This window comes from Lissotriton helveticus, chromosome 1_1 (genome assembly GCF_964261635.1).
Source record: "Lissotriton helveticus chromosome 1_1, aLisHel1.1, whole genome shotgun sequence".
NCBI lineage: Eukaryota > Metazoa > Chordata > Amphibia > Caudata > Salamandridae > Lissotriton > Lissotriton helveticus.
Window position 1 is genome coordinate 164,815,958 of NC_136057.1, and position 27,305 is coordinate 164,843,262.

A 27,305-nucleotide genomic window follows, 5' to 3' on the forward strand; every position below is an offset into this window, starting at 1 on the left:
TACTGTATGTACTGTAATGCCATTTGTTTAACTATATATGCTTGTGCACTGTTATTAAAAGTTGCTAGCCATCCCAGATCTTGCCCGTGCAGCGCTGCCATCCTATTCCCGTGCAGGTTGTCCTGTTCCTGTCCTTTATGCTGTATTAAAACCTGCAAACTCCTACTACCTCGAATCTTGACTCTTATTTATTGAGCTATCTGTTATTGTTATGTCCAGTCAAAAATAGAGGTATTATTTATTTATTTACCACATAATGGCGCCCGAATAGGGACTTGCCCTTTCCCCACGCGCCGGTGAAGCCACGCCAGCCCCCTGATCCTCTGCAGCCGTGACGGAACCATACCGTGCACGTGCAGATATTTCTGCTTCAAGTATCCCTCAGGCCCACGGAGGAGACGGAGGTTGCGGTCCAGCATCCAGACGAGGCGGTGGAGGAACGCGGCGAGTCCCGACCAGAACCCAAGCCGAGAGTCCAAGGTCCGAGGTATCCGGAGGCCCACCCGTAACTGAAGTCCGAAGTTCGTCCGTCCGGCGTCGTAGCAGTCCAGTCCAGTCCGAGGCCTTCCGTTCTTGCTGCCCGGTGAGTACCGTTGCTGGGGTAGTATCTAGACAGGGTCAATTTAATTGTCTCTGGTCCGTGGGTTTGGGGTACACAGATCCAACACGAAGTGTCCACTTAGGTGGATGCGGGTCCTGACGTGTCTCTTTATGAGACCGGTAAGTTTCGTACTGTTTTAGCAGTGCATCTAGTTTCTGTTCTAGTCCGTTCTGTTCTCGAGAAAATTCATGTGTTCTGTTCTCAATATTTCAGGTAGTATCTTGTCCGAACTGTTATTTTAAATGTTATTTCAATGTGTATTTCAATGTCGTGGTATGAAAGTGGTGTAATTATCGTGTTCATTGTGTATTGTATTGTGTCTAGACTACAGTTCAGTCATGCCTCTGTTCTCGAAATTACGTCAGTTAAAAACTAGAAAAGGTCTGCTCGAAGAAGCAGTTCCTGTCCCGCCTAGGGACAGTCCAGGTCACTTTATGTATCAAAAGCATGGCATAAGCGCCATATTATATCTAGATTTATGGGTGGAGTACACCAAACAGTTAGAAGAAAAGTACAGATGGCCCGTATCGGGTACATGGGATGCCGAGTGCATCATGCGAGTAGAAGAAGTATTATGGAAAAAGAAAGCCAGACAGTCACAGAAAGATGCCATCGAGTTATGGCGCAAAGAATCTCATAAAAGAACCGAAAAAGAAATCCGAAAGTCAGAATTAAGTAGGGAATCCGCAGAAAGAGCCCAGGAAAGGGAACTAATCGAGATAGGTGAACGAGTTAAAACTGAACAGTCAGACAGACAGAGAAATGCCCTTATTAAGGGTATGTATCCTCTTCTTGCCGAGGGCTTGCCAAAAGCAACCCCGGAAGCACCATGTAATTTTCCGCCGCCATTACTTCCGACCAAGCTACGTCACAAACCGACCGCAGCTGATATTTTTCTCTCGTCCTATTTGGACGACACAGTCCCAGAATATGCTAATCCTGTTCCGCCAGCTCCTATAAATAATGCAATTCCTGCTCCTCCAGTCACCGGGGCACCTGTTGCAGTACCTGTTACGGTACCCCCGGTCCAGCCCGTAGTACAAATTCCCGCTACTTCAGTCACTCTGCCAGCTCGAAGAGTATCAGTCGACGATTCCAGTACAGGGGCCGCGGGAGGAGGTCCTCCTGTTACGCCGCCGCCAAATAAACGTCTAGGGGCAGTCGAGTTACATGAACATGCGTTACAGCGTACGCCTAAATATAAGTCCATTGCAGAAATCAGGCGACTTCTTACTGAATGTTGTTATGATCCAGTCCCAGGCGAGGATAGTATGGTTATATATTCCGTACGTATAAGGCAGGTGTCCGAGTATTTGGTCACCCTACCGAATATGAAAGAAGATCTAGACAGAATGTATCGTTTCATTCGTACAGGACAAGATCCAGAAAGTATTGCTGAAGTCATGTCTCTCAGGAAATCTGAGATCCAGTTCATGTTATTAAAGTTTCTGATCAATTGTTTAATTAGGGAACAAGATTCCCCGACTAAAGATCCGAACGAAATGAAAGTTCTGACAAAGTGGAGTGATAATATAGCCGAGGGTAAGCACAAGACACTCAATAGTATAGAGAATATGTACAAGAAAATACGTAAAGAAATAATAAGGTTACACGAACAACGCAAAGAAGCACAAGTCAGCGAGAAAGAAAATGACTCTTCTACTGAAGAGGTAGAGGACGAGAATACCGCCAGAATAGCGTATGTAGGTAAATCTAGATTTCCAGACCGACATTCACGCCTAGAACACAAGGAAGTCTTTCGTCATCCAGCACCAGAGCAAGGTTCTCTAGAACTAGTATTTCAAGCTACCGATCACATTCTGAAATCACGAATTGGTTATAGTGAATTAAGTACTATGCATGAACAAGAACTAGCCCGATCAGCAGTCCGATGGATTACTGATTCTACCACTTTTCCAGACGAAATAGTGGCACAAATGTTTCTGAAACTGCCCCCAGCCGAGCAGCGACTGGTGGGTATGTATATGATCCAGCACCTCATTACTCTGTATGAGGGTCAACATTCCGATCCAGGTCCGTTACATGATATCCTGAACGAGTTACTCCAGTATAGATGGAAAGGTTTAGGTACCGATTTAATTAGTGTCATTCTAGAACAGCGCCATAAATATAGAACGTTTTTGAACCCGCATTTTGTTCATGTCTCACCTCCAGAAAGTAAACCGTTTTACATAGACAGACAGAATCCGTTACGAGAAGTACACCCAGTTAGGACAGCGGGTGGTGAAATGCAACGAGTATTTGTTTACACCCCAGTTACCAAGATGGAACTCTTAGAAATGAAGAAATTAATTCCCTGTCACGACAAAGATCCAGCAGGGTTCCACCGAGAATTAAAAGACATGCTCCGTATGGGAGAATACACGTATCCAGATATTATTAAAATGTTAAAAGTCCTGTTGCCCGCAGGGGTATACGAAAAACTCAAGGAAAAAGATTGGGAGGTGGGAGAGAAAAAGATCGATTGGACAGCTCTAGAAGCTGAAGATAAGATACGAGTACCAGGTACCGGTCTTGGAGATAAATGTAAAGAATTACCAGAATTATTGATACAAGTCTTGCCAAGATTATTAGCCACTAAAAAGGAAGACTGGGATGCAATCTCAGCCTGTAAACAGAAACAAGACGAAGACACTAGTGATTTTTATTCCAGATTTGAGAAATGCTTTAGCATTAACAGTGGTCTCAGGACAAGTAGCGAGTCATACCCTCATCTTTTTGTTACTAAACTAGTCGAGAATTCGAGTCCACAAGTTAAGAATCGAGTTTTGAAAGTCGAAAGTACTTGGCAAGCTAATACTCCGTCTCAAATGCTTCAGATGCTCCAGTACCACCAGAATAGAATCAGAGAAGAACAAGATCATGAAAGGAAACGTATGAAAGACACGAAAATGAAAGTACTAGTTGCACAATCTGTTCCTCAAGACAGTCAGAAGAGGGGTCCGAATCAAGCCAGTCATCCTGCAGCTCCCGTTAAAGGGACCTGCAATTATTGTAAACAGCCAGGTCATTTTATAAACGAGTGTGCAGTTCTGAAACACAATATAGCTACCGGTAAAACTAAAGAAAGACCACGTCCGCCTAGACAAGAACAAGTTTCACAGACTTCTCAGCCACAGAATGTACAACAGACAGTTCCAGCACCGCAGCCTATTGCTGCAACACAGCATGTTACACAGCAGATGTACCAGTATGCACAGTCCGAGTATCCAGAGTATCAGCAGTATTCATGAAACAGCCTAGAGAGGGAGGTAGGCTTGCCTCTCATCGAGATACCTGTAGATCAAGAGGGTCCCTATGTTCACAGTCAAGTATTAGGGAAAGACAGAAAGTTTTTGATTGATACAGGGGCAAGTAGGACCACCATAAGTCACGACGAGGTTCCAGGGGCTCCGCTCTCAGGCTCAAGAAATGTTTCCCTTGGATTCTCAGGAAAGCCTATTGTAAACGAGATATCAAAACCAGTTACTCTAGAAGTAGGTCCATTGTCCCGAACTACTGATCTGTTCCTTACTAAGTCATGTCCAGAAAATTTGCTAGGCATTAAGACACTGAAAGAATTAGGTGCAGTTATTTGTTGTTCCCCAGAGGGAATACGTTTGTTTTACGTGACTTCAAGGGTCACTATGTTTTACGAGATTTTGATCCAAGATTACTGAATGTCCCCCAGCATCTATGGGCGCAAGGTCCAACTGATGTTGGTTTCATGCAAATCACACCCCATCGTGTGACTCTCAAGCAAGGTATAGTCTTGCCACGAATCAGACAGTACAGACTGCCACCTGAGGCTGTAGCAGCCTTATCCAAAATTATTGACGAGCTCATTGCTCAAGGAGTAGTTGTAGAAACTGACTCCAATGTATGTAATTCTCCGATCATTCCAGTCATGAAACGTACTGATCCAAATGCACCCCCAGTATATCGATTAGTGATTGACCTTCGAGAACTTAATAAATGTATCATCCCCCAGTATCCAGTAGTCCCAGATATCTCATCTCTATTGACAGCCATTGATTCTGAGGCTACATTTTTCACAGTCATAGACCTCAAGAATGCATTTTTCAGTGTCCCCATTCATCCAGATAGCCAGTACCTTTTCGGTTTTTGTTTAAATGGAAGGAGCTATAAATTCACACGAGCTCCTCAAGGTTTCACAGAAAGTCCTAGTATTTACAGTCAAGCACTTAAGAGACAACTAGACAATATTCACATGCCAACTGACACTGCCCTGCTCCAGTATGTCGATGATCTACTGATCACAGCCCGTTCTGAACGTGCTTGCGAGCGAGCATCACTCACAGTTCTGTATTTTCTAGCCGAGATGGGGCACAAGGTGTCCCCTTCGAAGCTTCAATTCTGTGTCCAGCAAGTGATCTACTTAGGCCACTTACTGTCCAAGTGGGGTAGGCAGTTGACACCTGACCGTATCCAGTTAATTGCGAGTCTTCCTCAGCCCAAGACCCAGAAGGAGGTACGTGCTTTTATCGGCCTTACTTCTTATTGCAGACAATGGATTCCTCAGTATGCATTTCTAGCCAAGCCACTGATACAGTTAACGACACAGGAGGCAGCCGTATCGACTGTCCTCCCTTGGACATCTGAACATACACTTAGTTTCAATGAGTTAAAGGAAGCTTTATGTCAAGCTCCCGTTCTAGCTACACCGAACTACAGTAAGCCTTTTACACTTTTTGTCACAGAACGTGATGGTACCGCATTATCTGTTCTCACACAAGATCAAGCAGGACAATACAAGCCCTGTGCTTATTTTTCGAGCACATTAGACCCAGTAGCCCAGGCTCTGCCTGCGTGCCTCAAGTCAGTTGCAGCCACAGCTCTAGCTATCAGACAAAGTGATTCCATAGTATTAGGACACTCCTTGACAGTACAAGTTCCACACTCCGTGGAAGTTCTTATAAACCGAACACAGACTCAGCACTTGACAATTGCACGTTTAACAGGTTATGAACTGACACTGTTCCAGCCACACATAGAAATCAGACGCTGCAATGTTCTGAATCCTGCTACACTGTTACCGTCAGTTACTTCAAATCCTGCCACACATGACTGTGTGGAAGTAGTTAATACCATGACAAAGCCAAGACAAGATTTGACAGACATTCCATTACCAGATCCCGACCTGACACTTTATGTGGATGGTTCATGTATGAGAACAAGTACAGGAGAACTAGTAGCCGCGTATGCAGTGACTACTGACACTGAAGTTATAGAGACACACCGTATTGACACTCTGTCTGCTCAAGCAGCAGAGCTAGTTGCTCTGACTCAAGCCTGCATACACGCCAAGAACCTGAAAGTTAATATTTATACAGATTCACGCTACGCATTTGGAGTTGTACATGACTTTGGAGTGCTCTGGCAGGAGAGAGGTTTCATGACTTCTCATGGAACCAAGATTCAGCATGGTCTCCTCATTCAGGCTCTGTTAGATGCAATACATTTACCGACAGCTATCGCTATCATGAAGTGCAAAGCACATACGAAAGTCACTGACATTATTTCCCAAGGTAATGATCTAGCAGATCGAACAGCCAAGCTTACAGCACAGACACCAGACATACCAGTTAACAAGACACCGACATTCACTCCAGATCCGACTACATGTATGACAGTTAAGGACCCCACTCGAGATATCATAGACATCCAGTCACATGCTACTCCCGATGAAATCAAGAAATGGTCCGAACAAGGAGGGGTCCAGACAGATCAAGGATGGTTGACGAAAGGAAAAGCCACATGGTTGCTCCCCGACTCAATGGTTCAAGTCATTATTAATACCGCACATAGTCCTGCACATTTAGGAGAAAAAGCTATGTTAGACAGTATCCAGAACATTTGGTTCAACAAGCATTTACGAGCTGCAGCCAAGCAGAGAGTCCGTACCTGTATGATATGTTGTCAATTCAATCCAGGTAAAAGTGTCCCGGTGGAACAAGGTGGATTCCAGCCCCCTGACCACCCTTTTGAAGTCCTCCAGATGGATTATATTCAGATGGAGCGATGTCGAGGTTTCAAGTATGTCCTCGTAGTTGTATGCGCTTTGTCCAGGTGGACAGAAGCATATCCAGTCCCAGATTACACAGCCGCGACCACTGCCAAGCAGCTGGTTCGTGAATATTTCCCCCGCTATGGACTCCCTAGGGTCGTATATTCTGATAACGGCCAGCCATTCTCATCCGAACTTATGAAGCACGTTTCCCTTCTGTTAGGGTACCAGTGGAAGTTTCATTGTGTACGCCATCCTGAAGCAGCAGGTCTCGTAGAGAGACATAATCAGACCCTAAAAATCCGCATCGCCAAAGTCTGTAAAGAGAAAGGTGTAGACTGGCTAGTAGCTCTGCCAGTCGCTCTATTCTATATGCGCATGGTCGCACATTCCAGATCAGGTCTGTCCCCTTACGAGGTCGTATTCGGCCGCCCCCCAAATATGTGGGGTACACCTAGACCCCGAAGTATTACAGATGTTTCCAGTAATATGCTGACAGATTACCTAGCTTCCTTGATGTCTGCCCTACACTCTTGTCGTTCACAGGTTGCCGCCGCATTTCCAGACAATACCGAGGTGAAACCGCATGAAATCGTTCCAGGAAGCTTGGTTCTCGTGAGGAATTTCGATCGTTCAAGTCCGCTGGAGCCTCGTTGGAAGGAACCGAAGCTCGTCCTCTTGACCACCCGTACTGCCGTCAAGCTGGAAGGCAGGAAGGGGTGGGTCCACCTGTCTCATGTTAAAACATTTCACGGACTAAAACCTAAAAACATTTCCAAGGATTGCCAGGATTTTAAGGACTGCCAAAATACTATTCTCAAGGACTGTCCCGCAAATGACATTGATACTAAGCCCTCCCTGTTAGAGGAAACTCCGCAGCAGGAGTATAAACGTAAGCTACGGTCTAGTAAAATAAGTCAGCCAGTTTAATTGTCTAAGTCCTCCCCTAGGTGAAACGGTTAGACAGGTTTCTGACATGTATGAAATAGACCCCCATAGTGAGAGAGTTAGTCAAAACTCAATCCGATGTATCGTTTTTCTGAGTTTCATATTATTTTTGAGTTTGATGGTTACCTGCACGAGCTATGCATTGCATTTATGTTTTCCAATTTCTCATGTAAATAAGTCTTCTAATGCTACAGTAGAGCACACGTTTAGTGATCTACCTCCTCATGAACTATCTTATCGTCTTGCTATGAGAAATAATTCATTTATCCGTATGTTACATTATTCACACCAGACCAGCAATGCCACTAATTGTTGGGTGTGTGGTCGACTCCCCCCTTTCCAGACACCGAAGGGAGTTCTGCCACTCTTTCCTTATCCATTTTCACATAATGGTTCGTGTGGAGCATGGTCCACGTTAACGTCATCCTCAACTGATATGTCCTTTCTAAACAGTACATGTTTTCCAGACAAGCAAGGTCTTCCCCACAGAACAGGGTTAGATCTAGAAAATGAAGTTTATAATTTAGGTAATTATTCTTCGAATTTCATGGTCCTGAATGTTCAGTCTGATCCTACTCCAGACTTACCTGCTATTTCAGTACTACCAGTCAAAGGCGAATTATGTGTTAGAAATAATGGTTCTGTACATGTAGGACATAGTGATTGTACTACTATTGTCGAGTATAGTGACAGTGGGAAATCTATTTTCAAAGCTTCACGTCATTCTTATTTTGTTTGTGGTCAGACCGCATATGTTCGTCTGCCCCTCGATTGGGATGGAACCTGTTACATTGCCTTCCTACTGCCACCAGTTTTCCTAGCCCCATCCGATTATCATAGAAACACACATCTAGTACACCTTAGACATAGAAGGGAGATCGAGTCCCCGATTGTTGATCAAACTGAAACTGCTCTAGAACAGTATACAGATTTCAATAGAGGATTCTTTTTCTTTATAGGACCTATCCAGAATAGTAAGTTAATCCGTAGGTTAACAAGAACTCTTGAAGCAGTAGTGAATGAGACTGCCTCTGCTCTAGGTAACTTAACCGAAGAGCAATCTGCTATGAGATTTGTAGTTTTGCAAAATCGTCTCGTCCTTGACGTCATACTGGCCGATAGGGGCGGGGCATGTAGAGTCATCGGATCTAGTTGCTGCATTTTCATTCCAAATAACGCGCCGTCTGTTTATTCAGCTATAACCAGACTTCATAAAATTGCCCATCAGTTACACCAGGATCCAGGCACCTGGACATGGTCTGGTTGGTTTTGGAGTATTATTTCTGCCTGGGGATGGAAAGTATTGTCCTTTCTAGGTATTGCAGTAGCGATCATATTCAGTTGCTGCCTCTGTATACAATGTGGCCCTGCGATTTGCGGCATTTGTGCTACCTCTTGTATTCCTAGTCCCAAGTCCCGTCCTAGATCCCGTTCCAAGAAAATTCGAGACGAGCAAATGATACTGTATGAAATGATAGATGGTATCATGAATATTGATGTTTCCTGATGGAAACGTAGTGACAAGGAGGGAATGTGGAAAAGTAAATTTTGCCATGTTCTGTGTCCCTACGTGTTCCCCATCTTATGTTATGTGTGCATGATTAATATGCATATGTATTCCCCATGATCGATTAAAGACGCAATTACAGTTGTGTCCATCTCTAGTATGCCAGTTTCCAGTTCTCGTGAAAGCTACGAGTATTAGGCCTATGTAAAGCTACGTTGCCACGTTTCTCAGTGTGCACGTTATTTCATTGTAAAGTCCCCGTTTCTAGGCCTCAAAAGGGCCCGGACACCAGATTCAGCTCCAGTCTCCTGAGCCCTCGCTGAGGAGCGATACAGCCCCCACCTGTATCCCTGACCCTTCACTTACTTCCTGCCTCACAGTGCCCGGCTCGGCCTGGCTCTGCCTGCCAGTCTGCCAAGAGTATGTTATGATTCTAGTTATCAGTCCAGCTCTCCTTCCCTGCATTCCTAAACTACTGAATCGCATCAATAGTTTCCGTCACAGTCTAGCCTTTACGTCTCCACGTAAGAGAAATACTGTATTAAATGGTCATTTAATATTCCTCAACACACACTACATGTAGAATAATGCATGCACCAGTCTTAGTGTCTGTTAGCCTTTGCCCTGATATCTCTTGGATTCTATCAACATGTTCTCTAAACATCAGATACTAGATAGTGTTTAGGTACATGTCGCTCTGACTCTCCAGACTTCAGTCTCTGCTCCTAGCGCAGAAGTCATAGCCCCCAGCTTCTCCCTAGTAACACGTCATTGCCAGTTTGCGCGCACCACTAGGTTAGAGGTCCCGGCTCCTTAGGTAGCCCCCACCATGTTTCCGCCCCATTTGTGACATATTCCGTTACGTTTACATCACATGTCTATGTATACGCCTCTTGTTACACCTACTTTCACCCTTATCTTTCGCGACTGCTACGAACCCCACCCACTGCTCCGCCTACTGTATGTACTGTAATGCCATTTGTTTAACTATATATGCTTGTGCACTGTTATTAAAAGTTGCTAGCCATCCCAGATCTTGCCCGTGCAGCGCTGCCATCCTATTCCCGTGCAGGTTGTCCTGTTCCTGTCCTTTATGCTGTATTAAAACCTGCAAACTCCTACTACCTCGAATCTTGACTCTTATTTATTGAGCTATCTGTTATTGTTATGTCCAGTCAAAAATAGAGGTATTATTTATTTATTTACCACACCCTAGGGAGTCCTCATCACTAAGGTGGAAGAATCTGGACAGACCATCAGCATTGGTGTGATCTGTACCAGGGCGGTGTTCCACCGTGAAGTCCATCCCCTGTAGGGAAATGGACCACCTCAACAGCTTTGGATTCTCACCCCTCATCTGCATCAACCATCTGAAGGGCCTGTGGTCTGTCTGAACCCGGAAGTGAGTCCCAAACAGGTAGGGTCTTAGCTTCTTCAGCGCCCAGACCACAGCAAATGCTTCTCGCTCTATCGCACACCACCTCCGTTCCCTGGAAAGTAACCTCCTACTAATGAAGGCTACAGGTAAGTCTCTGCCCTCTTCATTCACCTGAGCTAGAACAGCCTCCACGCCATGCTCTGAAGCGTCCGTCTGGACAACAAATTCTTTAGAAAAGTCGGGTCCCTGGAGTATGGGTGCTGTGCACATTGCAGTTTCTAGGGTGTCAAAGGCCGTCTGACAGGCGTCAGTCCAGATCACAAGTCTTGGCTGCTTCCTGGAAGTCAGCGAAGTCAAGGGGTGCACAATATTGCCATAATCCTTGACAAACCTCCTGTAGTAACCCGTGAGACCTAAGAAGGCTCTCACCTGAGTCTGGGTTTTGGGTGGTATCAATCTTGGGTTGCAGGGGGGCCAGCTTGCCGCTCCCTACTTGGTGCCCCAAGTACACCACTGATCCCTGCCCAATCTGGCACTTACTGGCTTTGATTGTGAGGCCTGCTCTGCGCAGGGCCAACAACACTTCCTGGAGGTGGCGCAAGTGTTCCTCCCAGCTGGCGCTGAACACTGCTATGTCGTCCAGGTAGGCGGCACTGAAATCCTCCAGTCCAGCCAATACCTGGTTGACCAACCTCTGGAAGGTGGCTGGGGCATTCCTCATCCCAAAGGGCATAAACCGGAACTAGTAGTGCCCATATGGTGTGGAGAATGCTGACCTCTCTTTTGCCCCATCAGTCAAGGCGATCTGCCAGTACCCAGACGTTAGATCAAACGTACTTAGGTACCGGGCAGCCCCTAACCGATCTATGAGCTCATCAGCTCTGGGGATGGGGTGCGTGTCAGTCTTGGTGACTGAATTGAGTCCTCGGTAATCCACACAGAACCGAAGTTCTGGTGAAGCACCAGGCGCTGCAGCCTTCGGGACCAAGACCATTGGGCTGGCCCAAGGACTGCTAGAGGACTCAACCACCCCTAAGGCAGACATTTTGGAGACCTCCTCCTTGATGTATGCTCTGACCTTGTCAGTCACTCTGTAGGCCTTGTGCTTCACAGGAGTGCTGTCCCCGGTGTCCACATCATGGACACACAAATGAGTGACACCAGGAGTCAAGGAGAACAGATCAGGGAATTGTCCCAACAGTCGGCGACAATCTTGCTGCTGTTTAGGGGTCAGTGTGTCAGAGAGGACAACACCATCCACTGACCCATGTTGCTCTTTTGCATACAGGAGGTCAGGAAGAGGCAGTCAGCAATGTTATTTATTGAGATATCAGGATTAAGGTAATGTGACATCAATTTTTGGTAAGGTTCAGGGCCAAAGGTCATATGACGTTTCTTCCTGTGACATAATTAAGGTCAAAGAGTATAAGCTGTGACTTCCGATACCCCTGGTGTGGTCGTGAGTCGATGTCCATGCTGGATCCATGCAGATTGGGACCAGAAAGTCACTAAGTCTCTACGTGGGGAGTCACTGGCTCAATAGACAATTATGTCTATGAAAGATTTGGGAAACAAATCAATCGTTTGGCCAAACAGAAAGAAGTCTTGTTCCAAGGTTTATTAATTATAGAGTAGAGTCGAAGTAGGTCTTTCAGAGTGTTGTCAACAAGAGTTTATGCCTATCTGTGATAAAATAGATGAGAGCAGAAGACAGATGCTTGAATCACGTCACAGGCTGCAGGTGCTTCTGACTAGCAAATCTTCTCCAAAGTGAAGTGAAGAAATACAGCTGACTCCAAAAAGAAGGTGGATTGCAAGTTTATTCATAGCACCAGTGTGAACCCCTCTTGCCAGCCAGGAACAAACTGACTTGGTATGGAACCCTTAGCTCAGCAATAAACAAGTGAACATCTGGAAAGGAGAGATTCAATGTCATGCCTTAAAGTCATATCAGTCATCTTCAAGTCAGTCTACACCACTGCATTATCATATGCAGTGGGGGCCAGAGGCAAATAAAAGTGGTAAGGCAAATATTTGACCCACTGAGAGGCACTGATAAAAAAACAGCAGTGCCTTCAGGCTCAACACCAAAGCTCTCAATTATGATCTGTTATAAACAGTGTTGAAAAGGTGTCATGGTTCAGAGCTCTGGAGTTGATGCTGAAGGCATTGCAAGTTTCTTACAGTGCCTGTCAGTGAGTTAAATCAAATTTAATAAAAAAAGAAATGTACTTACCTGGTGCTCCTCTTGTCTGCAGTCTTGGTTCCAGGACAGGCCCCCAGAGCCCCAGCCAGCTCCCTTAGACCAATCCCGATGATGCTCTTGTGCTGCACAGGAAGCATGAGAGAAGCACCAGGTGTGGCTGGAGCGGGCTGCTTCGGCCCTTCTTTGCAAGATCCCCACCAAGGTGTCTAAGACAGCTCGGGTTGGAATGTTTAAGGTGCGCATGTCAGGCTGACAGCCACAAGATAGCCGGCCAAAGTGACATGCGCACTTTAAACTGAAGTGCACACCTCTCCTCTTTGTCTGTGCTTTATTGCCATGTTATTTTTCATGTTTGTTGGCGTTCCAGCAGAGAGGCAACGCTCCTCCGACCTAACACTGGAACAGCCTGTGATCAAATGCAGAGCCAATGGCAAGTTCCATATTAGCTCAATCCAACATCTCACCAGAGGATGAAACACAGATTAGGCACAAAAATTATCCACCTGCCAGCGGAACGTGAGCGAATATTTCACACAGTAGAAGCAGACACTGACCGTTTGGGGGAATCGGAGATCTGAAGATCTGACTAGTGACCATGCAATGTCAGCAGGGCCGGCCTTCAATTGGAGTGACCTGGACAGCGTACTGGGAGGAAAGAAAATCTGGTGCTTGTTGTGGGGGTGGGGGTTCATTATGGAGTGACGACAGGAGGTGTGAGAAAGATGGAAGGAGGGCAGGGGGTTGATGGGGTGTTAACGATTATGCTGAGATACACTAAGGGCTGATTACAACGTCTTTAACATGATCCAATTGAGATCAAATGAGATGGAAAAGCTGCTGTTTGCATAACATTGTCAGGCAGTTCCCTGCTGTGGCCCTTTGAGTACTGGCAACCCGGGCCTGGGCCCAACTCGCCCATGCCCAAGGCTGGCCCTGAATAGTAGCAATCTCTGAAGCTGAAGAAGAAGATACATAAAAAATATATATCACACCAGAAGGACGAGGAACCTAAAGAAAGGCCAGGATAGATTAATAATAGATACAAAAACACGTTGAAAGTTTGCCATCAATACTACAAATATGAGCCTCCCTAGGGATGGGAGAGGAATCCTTGAAAGAAGACAGGGAACACCTGAAGTGCCACATTTGCTCAACACTCGTGCCCATTAATGGCTCACCACTTCTGCATTTAAATCAACAGATGGCTGAGTGTCAAACAAACATCAATGCATCATTTCATACACCTGGAAGATGGCTGGGAAGGCAGGAGATGGTCCTGTCTCAGAGGACACACTTCACAGGCAGGGGCAGTACCACTCCATCACCTGTGACAAGCAGACACCTGTGCATCATTTTACACTCCTAGAAGATGGCTGGGGAGGCAGGAGTTGGTCCTGTCTCAGATGACACACTTCACAGGCAGGGGCAGTACCACGGGAAACATCCTTTACAACAAAACTTTTACAACGCACTACCATTACGACGCAACTTTTACAACGCAAACCATTACAACGCATAGCGCTGGGGGGCGCTCTAGGATAGGGAATGTATTTAATATACTATCCAACACCTTCCCTACTATCCACGGGGACTGGAGTTGGAATAGTAAATTAAAATATTCACTATCCAGCGCCTAAAAGCACTATGCGTTGTAATGGTATGCGATGTAAAAACCGCGTTGTAAAGGCATGCGATGTAAAAGTATGCGTTGTAACGTCATACATCCAGTACCACTCCATCACCTGTGACAAGCAGACACCTGTGCATCATTTTACACACCTAGAAGATGGCTGGGGAGGCAGGAGTTGGTCCTCTCTCAAATGACACAATCCACAGGCAGGGACAGTACCACTCCATTTCCTGTGATAGGCAAGCATCAATGCATCATTTTACACACCTGGAAGATGGCTGGGGAGGCAGGAGTTGGTCCTGTCTCAGATGACATATATCACAGGCAGGGACAGTACCACTCCATCTCCTGCAACAGAGCAGCATCAATGCATCATTTGACACACCTGGAAGATTGCTGAAAAGGCAGCAGATGGTTCTGCCTCAGATAACACATTTCACAGGCAGGGACAGTACCACTCAAACTCCTGTGACAAACAAACATCAATGCATCATTTCATACACCTGGAAGATTGCTGGGGGAGTGGGAGATGGTCCTGTCTCAGATGAGACACGTCACGGGCAGGGACAGTACCGCTCCATCTGCTATGACAGGCATCAATGCATCATTCAACACACCTGGAAGATTGCTGGGGGTAGGGGGGCGGGGGCAGGAGATTGTTGTGTCCCAGATGTCACATTTCACAGGCAGCGGCAGTACCACTCCATCCCCTGTGACAAGCAGACATCAGTGCATCATATCACACACCTGGAAGATTCCTGGGGAGGCAGGAGATGGCCCAGTTCCAGAAGAACCCCTTCACAGGCAGGGGCAGTACCACTCCATCTCCTGTGACAGACAAGCATCAATGCATCATTTTACCCACTTCAAGCTTGCTGGGGAGGGATGACATGGTCCTGACTGAGATGACCCCCTTCACAGGCAGGGACAGCACCACTCCATCTCCTGTACTATCACCACCGGCCTTACACGCTTCTCACGATTCTGATTTCACAATACGATTAATCTTTTATATTCACACTGTATGATTAACTGATTTTTGCTTTCTTGTATAATGTAGAACTTGGGGGCCCTATTATCAAGAAAGGGCGATACATTATCACCGCTTTTATCGGCAGAAAACTGCTGCTAAAGCGGCGATAATGGGCTTTATAATATGCCCTGGTGAATTCCCATAGAAGCCCAGGTTCTGGTGTTAACCTGGGCTTCTATGGGAATTCACAAGGGCGTATCATCAAGCCCATTACCGCCGCTTTAGCGGCAGTTTCCTGCCGATAAAAGCGGCGATAATGTATCGCCCTTTCTTGATAATATGGCCCGAGTGCTTTAAGACGGAAACATATTTTGTTTTGTTCTGGGAAAAAACAGTTGTTCCCGCTGCCTCATGTTATCTGTGTTTATGTTATTGTCTGTTATTGTAATGAGCCGATGCACACATAATTACAAAAACAAGATTAAGTTGTGCCTGATGGCAATGACTCAGCCACCTTTTGTGTGATGCTGCAGTTCGTCTCCTGAGTCATCTTCATCCGTGCTGCTGCGCCTCTCGGAAGGTTGTCAGAGGAATATATGATGTTACTTAGCATATCGTTACTCTGCAGGTATTTACTTCGAAGTTTTTAGTTCGCAAATACCATTACTACACATTATTTTAGTGCACATGCTTTTACTTCGCAAATATATACAAATACATTAAAAATGCTTTTACTTCGCAGTTATATATTACGCATACCGTTACAATGCGTTATTGGTACTTTAAAACAAAAAATGAATCGTAATAGTTACCTATCCCCTGGCACTGACCCTGAACCCTAAAAATACTCCTTACACCCCAAACCCCTAGCTCATCCAAAACCTAAACGCACCCTGAACCCCAAAAATACCCCAGCACCCCAAAACCTTAAACGCACCCTGAACCCTAAAAATCCCCCTACACCCCAAAACCCTAAACTACCCTAACCCTTAAAAGTACCCCTGTACCCCAAAAACCTAAATGCACGCTGAACCCCAAAAACACCCTAGCACCCAAAACCTTAAACACACCCTGAACCCTCAAAATACCCCATGCACCCCAAAACCCTAGCCCACCCCGACCCCAAAAAATACCCCTGTACCCCAAGTCCTAAATGCACCCTGAACACTAAAATTACCCCCAATACCCCAAAACCCTAACCCACCCTGACCCCTAAAATTACCCCAGCACCTCAAAACCTAAATGCACCCTGAACCCCCAAAATACCCAAGCACCCTAAAACCTTAAATGCACCCTGAACCCTAAAAATACTCCCTACACCCCAAAACCCTATCCCACCATGACCCCAAAAAATATCCCAGCACCCCAAAACCGAAAGGCACCCTGAACCCCAAAAATACCACAGCACCCCAAAACCTTAAATGCACCTTGAACCTTAAAAAAAAACCTATGCCCCAAAACCCTACTGACTACTATATTCTTTATGCAAACCGCCCGCCTGGTAAACCAGGGGGGGTGTGTGGCTGCTATCATTCATATTGATTATAGGTTTTGTTCCCTGACTTGCCTTCCTCTTAAAGATACCAAGAATATTGTTATAAAGCTTGATTCTCTGTACGACTCCTTTGTCTGTGTCTTAATTTACAGGCCTCCTTACCAGATGCCTCTTTTTCCTTTGGCATTCAGCAAACAGCTGGCCAAACTTGTTATTGATCATGCTAAGGTTCTTCTCGTGGGAGACTTTAATTACTAGTATAAAGACCCTCATGAAGGGCCACAAGTGGCTGAAATGACTGCGAGCACACAAGCAGCTTGTCACTGCTACTACACAGCACCACGTTAGAGAGCAATTCTAGCTGGACCAATCTGCATTTTATAAATGTGAAATTGAACCATATTGTTGTGCATTGTATTTTGGTTTTTAAAATCACCCCGTTTTAAAATATTTACCAACTTGCACACAGCTACACTGACACTGACCCGCACTTCGTTAACTGCTTTCATTCGCTCGATACCTGCCGAATTAGGGCAAGGCACCGAGCATTAGGGAATCTTGTGGCGGCCATCTTAGGGCGGGACAGCGCGGTGAGAGAGCGCTAGTCTCCGCCATAAAAGGAGCCCAAAACAGTGTCTTGCGAATTACTGCGAGCACACAAGCAGCTTGTCACTGCTACTACACAGCACCACGTTAGAGAGCAATTCTAGCTGGACCAATCTGCATTTTATAAATGTGAAATTGAACCATATTGTTGTGCATTGTATTTTGGTTTTTAAAATCACCCCGTTTTAAAATATTTACCAACTTGCACACAGCTACACTGACACTGACCCGCACTTCGTTAACTGCTTTCATTCGCTCGATACCTGCCGAATTAGGGCAAGGCACCGAGCATTAGGGAATCTTGTGGCGGCCATCTTAGGGCGGGACAGCGCGGTGAGAGAGCGCTAGTCTCCGACATAAAAGGAACAGTTCCACTCCGCGATAGCGGACGCGTTTTAGCGGACGCGCCTCATCTTCGCCGGAGTCTAGCCAGAGTCAGCCCGTCTGTGCCCGTCCGGGCCAGGACGGGACATAGGGCACAAAACTCTGCCTCCCATTACGCAGGTATGACGCTTTCTGGGGAGTCTCTTAGAGCGCTACGCCCCGCTACACATGAGAAATGTATAACACTGAACCCGTTGTGTGCTGGAACACAAACGTGCCCCGAATGTTCTACCACTCTGTCCAATTACCAGCCTTACCCGGACACCTCTCACGGCCCTTCCCATAAACTCCTCCGACAGAAAGACTGTTCTAGCAATTTCACATTCTATTTGGTAAATTGTCGATCGTTACCCAAGCATAAACTAGACATCTTCCACCTTCTACTGGAGGAGAAGCCAAATGCAATTTTTCTTACATAGACCTGGCTTCACGATAGCGCAGGTCCTGATATAGCCACGGCACTCCCCCCGAATTATGCTATCGTAAGGAGGGACCGCGTTGGCCAAACAGGAGGGGGCATTGCTATTATTTATAGCAGAGACTTTGTATGCAATTTCGAACCTGTAGACATTCCTAATTGTGAAGCGGCATCTTTTAAAATTATTCTGAGTCCTAATTTCACCTTCTCTGGCTTACTTATTTATCGACCACCAGGTAACAATCCTTCTTGGTCAGAAAATTTGCCAAATTTTATTCTACCTTATCATTTACAAGCTCAAAATTTCACAGTACTCGGGGATTTGAATCTCCATTTGGATGACGATAACAATAAGATCTGTAAAAATCTCATAGACGATTTCATGGCATTAGACATGTCATTGCGCAATAAGGGCCCTACCCATAAAGCGGGACACCTGCTTGACCCTATCATCTCCAATATGAATGAATTATCATGGCAGAACACCACTCCCATTTGCTGGTCAGATCATTTTCTCATATTCTTCTCCATTTCTCTTAAACCCACCGAACGTCCATCCACTACCCCTTCTGTTTCGTTCAGGAGAAACTGGAAAGACCTAAATTTAGAGGATCTCAATAATGCATTGAATAAAGATCACCCATGCCTTGACGGAGACATGGAAAATAGATCTGATGCTATACAGACATGGCTAAATGACGCAGTGAACGCCAGTCTACCTTTATCTCGTTATAAAGGGAAAGTACATCGTCCCCCGGCCCCTTGGTTTACAGAGGCCCTCAAGAAAGAAAAATCCACCTGTAAAAATCTAGAGAGACAGTGGCGTAAGAACTACGAACTGCATCAAAAAGAGATCTACCGCAAGGCCAGAAACAGCTATCATTCGGCCTGCATGAAAGCTAAAGCAAGCTTTGTGACTACTACCATAAATATAGCTGTTAACAAAATCCAGACACTGTTTAACACTGTGAAGGAATTGGCCGGTGAAAACTCTAGAGCGGAGGCGGCCCCACTTAACACTCAGCAATGTCAGGATCTGGCGACCTTTTTTACTGAAAAAATTGAGAAGATCGTCTCTAATATCAATAAAAATAGTACTACCACTCACAATCAAGAGGAACCCTCCTTAATCTCCAAAGGAAACTGTCCTCTTGAAGCTTGGCCTCCCATTACATTAGAGCAATTGAGGAAACTTTTAAAATCAATTAAATCAGGTTCCCCTCGTGACACTATTCCCATCAGTATCATGAGCCAATTGGAAGACTCTACCCTGACGCCCATCACAGAAATACTGAATGCCTCCATGGAACAGGCGTCAGTTCCTGCTTTATGGAAACACCCCATAGTCAGTCCTTTGTTAAAAAAACCGACCGCCGATCCCACGATACTGGCCAATTATCGGCCAATATCGTTGCTCCCCGCCTTTTCCAAAATGTTGGAAAGGCACATTCACGAGGCACTTTCCACATATGTGGAAAAAAACAAACTACTTCACCCGTCCCAGTCCGGCTTTAGGAGTGGATACTCTACCGAGACCGCCCTGCTTGGGATTACTGAAAAGATAAGAGAGCTCAGAGATGATGGACAAACAGTAGCACTTGTCCTGTTAGACCTAAGTGCGGCCTTCGACACCATTTCTCACTCCATACTGCTTGCCAGGTTGGAGGAGTGTGGTGTCGAGGGCAGGGCGTTAGAATGGATTAAATCATACTTATCCCAACGCACCTTTCAGATCACCTCTGCTGAGGCCTGTTCGGATGTTTTCTATTCTCCCCACGGTGTACCACAGGGATCTATCCTGAGTCCCCTGATGTTTAACTTGTACCTTCGCCCTTTAGCCAATCTTGCAGAGAACTTTGGTCTTATTTTAATGACGTATGCAGACGACTCTCAGATTTTGTTTTCCCTCTGTAAATCTGATACGTCTGCTCCTTCTGCACTTAGAATGGGCCTGCATGACATATTTTGTTGGATGTCGGCTAACCAGCTTAAATTAAATGGGGACAAAACAGAGGTCCTCCGCTTAGGGAATAATAAAGACCTCTGGAACGACCCCCACTGGCCGTCATCACTGGGCAAGCTTCCTCCTCCAGCAACGCAGCTTAGAAATCTCGGAGTCATCATCGATGACAACCTCTCCATGACACAGCAAGCCAACAAAGTGGCAGGCATATGCTTCACCATTCTTAGATGGCTACGTAAAATCGTCTGGATGCTGCCACCTATCACCCAGAAGACCGTAGTCAATGCCTTGGTAACTTCTCGGCTTGACTACGGTAACATCTTGTACCTGGGTGCAAACAAAGCAGTAGTAAGACGCCTGCAACTGGTACAAAATGCTGCGGCCAGACTGCTTTGTAAAATCCCCAGACATGTCAGGATTACAAAACATCTTAGGGACCTTCATTGGCTCAGGGTTGAAAACCGGATCCGCTTTAAAACCCTGAGCTACCTGTTTAAAATCAAAGCCGGGACTGCTCCCATGTACCTCCAGGATCTTGCCAAGCCCTACCTCCCCAATCGAAACCTTCGGTCTGTTACATCAGCGACCTTTGCGGTACCCAGGTATAAACTAGCTAGAATGGGTGGGAGATCCTTCTCATTCCTGGGTCCAACTCTTTGGAATACACTGCCCGCACAAATACGTAAAGAAGAAAACTACAGGAATTTTAGGAAGAGTGTAAAGACCTGGTTGTTCGACAAATAAACACCCTCGGACTTGTTCTCTCTCTAGCCGTGCTCTGTGTTTCTTTAATTCGGCGCCGGGAAACCCTCTGTGGGTAGCTGTGCGCCCTATAAATACTATAAAATAAATAATAAATAAATGACTGACCTTTCTTATCAACCTAAACTTTACACAACAGGTCTTGTCTCCTACCCACCAGAAGGGTCACATCCTTGACCCAGTCTGGACTAGTGGCTTGACCACCTCCACTCCCACTACTACAGCGTGCATCTGGTCTGACCACCATCTGCTGAAATTTATACTTAGATTTCCGTCCATTGAGAAATTCAGCTCGATTGAAGGTGGCCTTGCTAGGAAATGAAATACTGTGAATAAAGATTTTCTCTGTAGATTATCTGAAACTGCCCAGACCCTTGGTACAGACATTAATGCTACAGAAGTGAATGTCTGTGAATGGCTATTGAAAGCCAGTGATAAGCATGCCCCCCTTAAAAGGTTAAAATCAGCCCGTAGTGCCGACTCACAGAGATGGTTTTCCTCTGAACTTAAAAACCAGAAACTGATGTTACGTCAACTGGAGAGACAGTGGCGATTAAAGTACAGCTCTGTTAAAAAAAAACTCCTCTATATTGCAGCCAGGAAAGAATATAAGAAAAGCATCCTTACAGCCCAAACTACCCATTTCTCCACACGTATTCCTAATTCCAATAAGAATTCTAAAGAAATATTTAATATAGTCAATGAACTATCTAATCCAGAGAGAATTCTATTAAGGGCTTTGCCCTCCCAAGCACTGTGTAACTCCCTTAAGGATCATTTCATTGAAAAAATGATTGCTATCAAGGCTAACATACCCAATCATCCACTCACTTCGAGTTCCTCTGCTGTGTCCCAAAATAATAGCACTTTAAGTTATTTTCCTAGTATTAATACTGAATCCTTAGTCTCTTAGCGAAAGTTAAATCAGGCACCCCCTCTGATTGCAGCCCGCCCCACATACTTAAGGACTGCCTTGCAGCTCTCCCAGGTCCTGTACTCACCCTTCTGAATGAGTCTCTTTCATCTGGTCAAGTTCCTATGGCTTTCAAGAAAGCCTTAGTGGTACCCCTTTTATAGAAACCAGGAGCTGATCCCACACTCCCATCGAATTATCGTCCGATTTCCCTGCTCCCGTTCTTAGCAAAGGTGTTAGAGGCCCATGTAGACAAATGCCTCTCTAATTTTTTGAAGGAGTCTAAGGGGCATATTATCAAGGGGGTTTATCTCCGCTTTTTTGGCTTTAAAAGCCAAGAAAGCGGAGATAAAATGATCTCCCTATTACCTAGCTGTCGCTAACACCAGTTAGCGACAGCTAGTAGGAGATAGCGACCATCTTGGGCCCCACTTTGCCTGTCAGTGATATTTATCACTAATGACATGCAAAGTGGGCGTGCCAAGATGTTAGCGACTGGAAACAGTCGCTAACATCGCTATCTCCTATTACCAACTTTTGGAGATATTCGCGCTAAGCGCGAATATCTCCAAAAACTAACACCTGCCCTGAGCAGTTCTTAGCCATGTTATCCAATGGGAGGTGGATAACATGGCTAAGAGCATTAGCTCGGTAATTCATGAATATCGCTGACTTTTCAGCGATATTCATGCATTGCGGCCGTTTTTTATCGCATTTGCGATAAACCTTGATAATAGCAAGGTTTATCTGCGATATTACTGATGATGCTTAGCGTTAAAAAAGTCGTTGCTAAGCATTGTTAGCGATAAATATCGCTTAACGTTGGTAATATGCCCCTAAATACCTTGATCCTCATCAGGCAGGGTTTCGGCCGGCCCAGTCCACCGAAAACTGTCATTCTTGCTGTCTTGGATACTCTCCAAGACCATGCTGATAAAGGCTCTCCTCAGGCTTTGGTACTATCGGATTTATCTGCCGCTTTTTACACGGTCTACCCTGCTATTTTGGCCGACCGTGTCACACTTGCTGACATTCAAGGAGCGGCTGCTTGTTGGCTCACCTCATTTCTGGATGATCGGTCCCAAGCTGTCTGTCAAGGGCACTTCCTGGCTCCCTCACGTAAAATTACTTGTGGAGTCCCACAGGGCTCGGCACTTCCCCCCATTTGTTTAACATTTATATTGCTCCTCTGATCCAAACTCTGAAGGAAAGAATGGTGGCAGTTTTCAACTATGCAGATGACTTACAGTTGGTCTTTAAGATTGATGGCTCTCACACTTCTGTTGTGGATTTTCAGGCTATAATGTTATTTTAAACAACAGTAGATGGACCTTAATCATCTTAGATTAAACCCGGGAAATACAGAGCTTGTTCTGACCGGGGATAGTCATAAATTCTGGAGCCCGCACTATTGGCCCACAGAGTTAGGTCCATCTCCATCCTCGTCTCCTTCGGCCAAAACATTGGGAGTCTCCCTTAACAATGAATTTACATTAAAATCTCAAGTTGGCATGATGATTTCTAAGTGTTTCTTCCAGTTGCACAAGATCAGGAAAATACATCGTTTTTTTACTCAGATGCATTGATCCAGATTATAATTGCCACCATCTTGTCACATCTGGATTATGCCAACTCTGTGTATCTGGGCATGCCACTCCACTTGTTTAAACGACTGCAGTTAGTTCAAAATCATGCAGCCCGGGTGGCCTTTCGACAACCGAGATGGCAACCAGTTACGCCTCTTTTGAGGAAACTACACTGGCTCCCCATTTTCCAGCACTGTGCCTTTAAAACAGGATGTCTTGTTTTTAAAGCCTTGCATGGCAATAGCCCTGCTTTTATCAACAGCCTGATACTTAGGCATACTCCTTCATGCAATCTTCGTTCTGCCCACCTCTCACTCCTCACCATTCCAATATTTACACGAGCACGTCAAGGAGGCTGCAGATTTGTGGTCCTTGCTCTTAAATTATGGAATTCCCTTCCATTGGAAATACAGTCCTGCACTGACCTTCTGCAATTTAGGAATTCCCCTACGACCTGGCTATTCCTGAACGCATACAAGTAAACAAAATAACAAATTCTGGATAGCATACTGAGCCTGTTAGCGCCATAAAGCCACCCGGTGTAAGTACGCTTATAAATAATTATTAACATTAACATTAACATTAACCCTAACCCAGCCTGACCACTAAAAATACCCAAGTACCCCAAAATCTAAATGCACCCTGAACCCTAAATTGACCCCCCTACACCTCAAAACCCTACCCAACCCTGACCCCTAAAATTACCCCAGCATCCCAAAACCTAAACACACTCTGAACCCCAAAAATACCCCAGTACCCCAAAACCTTACCAGCACCCTGATCCCTCAAAATACCCCATGCACCCCAAAACCCTAACCCACCCTGACCCCTAAAAATGCCCCAGTACCCCAAAACCTAAATGCACCCTGAACCCTAAATTTACCCCCGACACCCCAAAACCCTAACCAACCATGACCCCTAAAATGACCCCAGCACCCCAAAACCTAAACGCACCCTGAATGCCAAAAATACCCCAAAACCTTAAACGCTCCCTGAACCATAAAAATACCTCCTACACTCCAAAACTCTGACCCTTAAAAATACCCCTGTACCCCAAAACTTTAATTCGCACAGTAACTCCATTATGCATAGTAAGTGCATGCTAAGTAAAGGAACATGCGTAGTAAATGCATGCTAAGTAAATGCATGCGAACTAAAATATGCGTAGTAATGGTAACACAAAGTAATGACCGCGTAGTAAAGGTAGAAAACCCTTTGACGAGCCTTGTGACCAGAGTATGTAGCATGGAACTCACAATAATGATGCAGCACACTGGCCAGAGTGGTTAGTATGTTACATAAAACAATGATGCACCACTCTTTGACTGGAGCATGCTCTCGACTGCCTCCCGACAATGCAAGCATGTAAATCTGGATTATAGCCCACCCAGTGCCTGCTCACTTGTGTTGCTGCTTCCATTATGGCCCTATTGGAACGCCTTTCTTGCACTGTTGATGGGTATTTAACATGTGTCATTGGCCTCTGCATCAGGAGGTAGCCAGCATTCCCTGCACAAATGACATTGGCGTTTGTTCATTTGAATTTACTTGCTGTTGTTGGCAATGGAATTCATGCATTCAATTGATACAAAATAATTGTAGGCATTCATTTAAAATTTGAAATCATTTTTGCTAAATATGTATGCATGTAAGAGTTGTGTATAGTTGTAATTTTTAGTTTAATTATTTTCATTCAGCATAGTTGCACGAATCCTTACCAATTTATAAACAGTGACATATGTTTTTGACACAAGACTAAAATAATCACAATGCATCTGGTTGTTTCATGATTTATATTAAATACATATTTCAGTTTTATACATTTATAAAAGGTGAATAATTCACATTTATGGAAGTTAATAATTCACTGTATGCATCACACAACGGCTCACACATATTAATACCAAAAAATAGGCGGCTCATTTATGAGACTCCTGCATCACTTTTCACCTCGTAAAGTGGTACATGCATGATGCAGGGGCCTGATCCGATTGATGGAGCCCCGCACAGCCGCCCTGCGTGGCTTTGAGTGGCTTCATACATTTTGAGTAAGGAAAAGCAGCACAAATTGCTGGGCCACCTTACTCTGTGCCCGAGAGGAGTTCCAGGGGTACTGTGATGGGTTTTCAAACTCAAAATCCATGGTTTGATACTGCTCCAAATTTACAAAATCATGTGAACCTGGGGAAACAGCAAATCCAGACACATCCCGAGATGAGGCATAAGGAGGAGAAATGTTTATTTCTCCTCATTTATTTCCTCTTTCTACATATTCTGTGGCAGATATAGAAATAGGAAAACGCCTATATCGATTGTATTTGTGCAGGAAGGTGTCCCTTCCTGCACAAAAACAATCCTGGCTGCAACACAGGCACCCTTGCACCATGGAACAAGGGTACCTACATTGGCGCTATGCTGCTGATATGCCGTCAGTGCAGGGAGAAAGGACAGGAATGTACTGTATTGCATAAATATGGTGAATTCCTGTCTTTTCACTTTGGCATAGGCAGCACAGCAAGCTGTCTTGCTGCGCTGCCCCGCGCTAAAATCTCATAAATGAGGGCCTAGTTGTGTGATACATCTATCACACCAGGCAGGATGCATATGGTCACTCTCCATGGTGCAGTAAAGGTCGATTCTACACAGGAGAGACTGGGTACTTGGTGCAAATGTGCCAGAAATATAAATCTGTGTCACACAACAGCTAAACATTTATTCAGGTAATCTGTAACCCACCTCCACCAATGTGCATCTTCCTCCTGCAAACCCTCTACTTTTCAGTGCGTCACTTCTATGACCCTTTCTTGCGTCAGAACGCCCCCCCTGCATATATTATACCTGGCGCAGGTATAATGTGGCGCAGAGGTTTACAAAGTAACGCATCTACCTAGATGGGTCACTTTGAAAATATGGTGCAACAAGACACATTTTTTACGCCGCTGGTGCGTCACAAAAAGTGACACACCGGCAGTGTAAAAGTGACACACAGCCTCATAAATAAGGCCCGTAGTTTCAGGAAAACATTGCAAGCAAACATAGTTTAAAAGCTAGCTCATGACAATTAACATAAAGCATTTGTATTCCAATCGAAATAAAATAATATTCCACATTCTCCTACCATATCCCCCAAGAGTTCAGGCGTCACTTGCATTCCAGACTTCTCCCTTTCTCCTGCCGAAACCTGCAGCATTCTGGCCTTCATTTCCCCACCCTGGGCTGACAAGTGCAGACTGTGCCTGGTAGCTTACTTGTGATCATCACTGGAGACAAACCCCTGCCAAACATTATGGGCGGAGGGGCCTCAGCCCCACCTTTTTCCAGTACCCGAACAGTGTCATGTGAAGTGAAGGTGGGTATGACAGACAATCTTCTTGTTCGGGTCAAGAAACCAGGCGCTGTACATGCACTAAATGCTCGTGCACCTGTCTCCTAATCCGACTGTGCTGGCCTGAATATTTCACAACCCAGATGGGCATGACCTCCCCAAAGAGCCTTGATGACATCCACCTCATGATGAAGGGACAAGTCACTGAGAGACTCGGACCTGGACTCTTCGTTTTAAGCCCTGACGTATGGAGGCCGCGCAGCGGACGCGCGCAGCGGGCGCGCTGCTGGCGCGCCGAAGACGCGCCTAAGGCAAGCCAGTCTGCGCCTGTCCGCGCCTGGCCCGCGCCCAGCGCCAGGACCCCTGTCTCCCGCAGACACCAGCCCACCCGCCGGACCTACGACGCCACCGAACTCTACACACTCAACGCCGGCCGAATCCCGGGCTGCTATCGAGCCACCCCGAGACGCACTCACGGACCCTTCTGCTGCCACTCCTGCAAGTTCACCTGCATCCGGACCTGCACTACACCAGCACCGACCAAGCCGAGCACCAGCAGCAACCACCTCAAGTGCATCCTGC